The following is a 3770-nucleotide window of genomic DNA, read 5'->3' on the forward strand; positions in this document are numbered from 1 at the left end:
CAGCACGGGTTTAATAGCTGCTGCTGCTGTTTTCCCCATCAAACGCTGTTAAGACTTGAGCACCCTCAGGATGTGGTGAGATAACGGGAGGCACAGGCAGTTTCAGCTTTCTCTCCCCCACTGTTTGTTTCGTCCAAAGTCAAGGTTGTTTTGTTGCTCTTTACTCTGCAAGACCCAGAAGTATTAGACCTTGTGCCCATTTTAGGCTGGGGTTAGTCAGGCTCTTGTTACATTCTTGGTCTCTTACGGAGCAGTCAGGAGAAGTATTGCTAAAGCAAGCACAGCCTGGGGCCAGAGCTTTTCTGTTTGAGGTTTATCTGTGGCAGGGGGAGTGTTTGGATTAATCACCTAATGAAATCGGATAAATATTTAATCCCTCTGTGGGACACACTTAGTCACTTCGGAATTAAGATAAATTCACCTACAGCCTCTGAGTAAGAGCATTTGTGCAGCTTGACTCGCCAGCTCTGGCTCTGAAGCTGGAGCTGGTCTGGGTGGCTTGTCCCTGTGTACACGTGCCATCAGTGCCACCATGGTCCCCAGAGCAGCAGGACGGTGGCCAGGCAGGACAGCAGAGCCAGCCTCCTCCTGTCCCACAGCAGCATCAGGAGCCAGGGATGGGCAGGAAGGGCTGGGCAATTGAACACAGTGAATATCAAGGACATAATCACACATGTGCTGCATTTGCCCTGTCAAGGCATGCTGAGCAGTTCTGGTGGGCCAGTGGGTGGGCTCCAGGGCCACTGGATTGATTATTTTGAATTTCTTTTCTCCTTTCTTTAAAGAAATCAATCCCATCCCCTTAACAATTTACCTTAAAAACTGAATGTTTAGCTGTTTGATGTCTGAGCTGTATTCTTCACAGTCAAAACCTGACCCCTGCCTTGGGGCTGAGGGGGTGGCACATAGGGTGGGTTGTGCTGTGCCACAGCCCCTGCCCTGCCCAGCCCCACCTGGGTGGGCAGGAGCTGGCAGTGCCAGGCTGGAGTGGTTTTAGTGTGCTTCACCTGCTCTCAGCCCCCCCCAGAGCCTCATGCATGTCATTCATACGTGTCCTTGCTGCCAGTGTCCATGTTTGGTGCTGCAGGGAGGCTGGACCCACACAAGCACTGTGGGATGGGGCTTTTCAGCCCCCCAACCCCCCCAGGGCTGTTCCCCACCCCACTGGTGTCCATGGTGGGCATCCTCCTTCCAGCCATGGTGACACAGTCAACTATGGTAACACAGGCAAAAATCTGTACAGGTGGCCTTGAACTCCCTCTCAGGACCCCTTTGGCCACAAACCTTGCTGAAACCCTTGGGAGTCTGAGAGCCTGGAAAGTGAGGCATCATGCTGCAGTTTGGACATGGAGAGCACCAGCAGTGCCTGGGCAGTGAATTTCTTTAGCTGGGAACCAATGGACTTGATACTTGACCTCTTTTTTTGCTTTTTTAATAGTATTTTCAGCAGAATACATGGTATATAAAGGAAATAAATTCCTGTAGGCTGGAGCTGGCATGGCTCAAAAAAGAATGGAAAGAAATCAAATAATTCAGCATCTGTGCAAACTTTACCTGGGGCTGAACAATGGAAACACTCTTCTGCAGCAGGATTATTTTTTTACAAGTGATTGTTTTTTACACCACTCTTGTCTGGAAGTTGATTTGCAGAGGAATGTCTATGATAAGTTTAAATCCAACCCTGTTCTGGAAAGCTCTTAAGCATAGACTTAAAATAGGCACATACTTAAATCCTATCTAAGTGTTTGTTAAAAGGAACAATTAGTCTATCCCTGGGTGCTTTACTCAAACGGGGTGCTTATGAGAATTGTGCTTTCAATATGCTCTTACAGAAGCAGGCAATACTGAAGAAAACTTGGTTTAGTGATTTGGGAACACTTCTCAGAAGAGTCTGCAAATGTTAGGGAGAAATGGCCTGTGTGTTCTGGATTGCTTAACAATGCAGACTCTGGTGCTTTTTAAAAACAAATAATAAATGCTGAGAATACATGGTATTTTTTATGTTGGATGTTATTTTTCTTGAAGTTTATTAATAGGTTATTTATATTTTTGTAAGTTCTGTGTCATTACCATTGTAATTCTGAAGTCTGGTTCTTGTTGGTTTTTGGGGTGATGTCTGTATTCAAATAAAGCAGTAGCTGGAGCTCCTGCCCTTTTTGTTAAACAGGGGGTGTGTGCATGCCCAGACCTGGTGCTCTCCCATCCCTTGTGTTTGTAGTTAAATAAATTTCAGAGCTGAAGGTGGTGATGCTCAGGGAGTTTTCATTCCTCTCCCCTCCCACCTGTGGATCTGTCTGTTGGGCAGGAGGGTGCAGACCCCCACCCCAACTTCTGGGTCCATCTGGCAGGGGCAGCAGCACTCTGCAAAGAGATGCTGGTGCAGCTATGTCCATCAGGTTTGTGACACTGATGTGGTACTGAGGCAGGAGCAGCTTAAACCGCTGCTGCTGGAGAGGAGAAGCCCCAGGCCCCTTCCCCACAAGGTGTCTGCCCTGTCTGGGGCCTTGGCTGCCACGGATTGTGCAGGTTTAAGCTTCCCTAGAAGGATCAAATTGCAGGTGAGGTGTTTCTCATGCCCTGGGGACAGGGAGGAGGCAGAGATCACTTTAACAATGCTCAAGGGGCTTCTGTTCCTGAAGTTTCCCTGAGAAATGTTTTTTCTTTATGCTCTGTAAATTGCAGTGCTCATTAAGTCTCCTTGTGCCCTAACACTTGGTCTGTTCTTTAAAATAGTTATTAGAGTGAAATATATTATAATTTTCTTCTGTAATTAAAACTATTATCCTAGTCCAAACTCTGGCAGGGTTGCTGGGTGCCTCTGCTGCTGCAGCTCAGTCCTGGTGTGCAGAACAGCCGTGGTGCTGCTGCTGTGTGTTCCTGCAGCTCTGCCTGCTCCTCTGCCCTCGCTGCAGCATGCGGGGCTGGGCAAAGAAGCCTCTGAAATCGAGGCCCAGAAGAACTAGTAATTTGTCCCTGAATGCACAGTCAGTAGAGGTGTTCAGCGTGGTAGTTCCCAAAAAAAAGCAGCCTCCTGCAGGCTATTGGGATGGGAATGTGCCATGCTTGGCCTTTGGGTGGCTTCTGAGCTTGGGGCTGTATCCACCCAGGACCTGCATTCTCAGGTGTCTGAGGGCTGGCCACGCTGCCATGGGTAAGTGTGGGTGGGTTTGGCCCCACCTCAAGGGTCTGCTCCTCTGGAGAAGGCCCGGGGGTGACCACTCCCATGCAAAGCAGACGCTTACACCCAAACTAGGAGCTCCCTGTGAACAGGAGGATTACACCCTGCTCTGCTCCGTGCCCCAGAGCGTTTGTGTTGTCTGGTCTCGCCTCATTTTTGGCTTATGTACAAGGAGTGATGATAAACCATGTTCCCCTCAAAGCACTTGAGATTCTTGTTCTCAGCACTGTGATAAGAAGTAGGCATGTGTGGGGCAGAAGGAACACACCTACTCCAGGAAGCAGAGAAGTGTGGGGTTAGAAACCAGCTCCATGGTGGTCAGAACAAGGCTGAGTCTAATCTCTCCAGTTCCTGGTGCCTCAGCAGCCACAAGCTGTGGGGAGGCTGGCAGCACGTCAAGGTGCTGGGGTACACATGGTCCTCACCTCAGCTGCCTCTGGGAGGAGCAAAGCTGGGATGCAAAGCTGTACAAAGGCATGTGAAGCACAAGGGCCAGAGGCTTGGCCAGCCCCTGGTTCCAGAGGAGGGTGCCAGTGAATGCCACTTGGCCCACACCAGCCACATGCATGGGGCATTCTCCTGAGCTGCTCCC

The sequence above is a fragment of the Chaetura pelagica genome, unplaced genomic scaffold (assembly GCF_000747805.2).
Source record: "Chaetura pelagica isolate M959 unplaced genomic scaffold, ChaPel_1.0 scaffold103, whole genome shotgun sequence".
In the NCBI taxonomy this organism is placed as follows: domain Eukaryota; kingdom Metazoa; phylum Chordata; class Aves; order Apodiformes; family Apodidae; genus Chaetura; species Chaetura pelagica.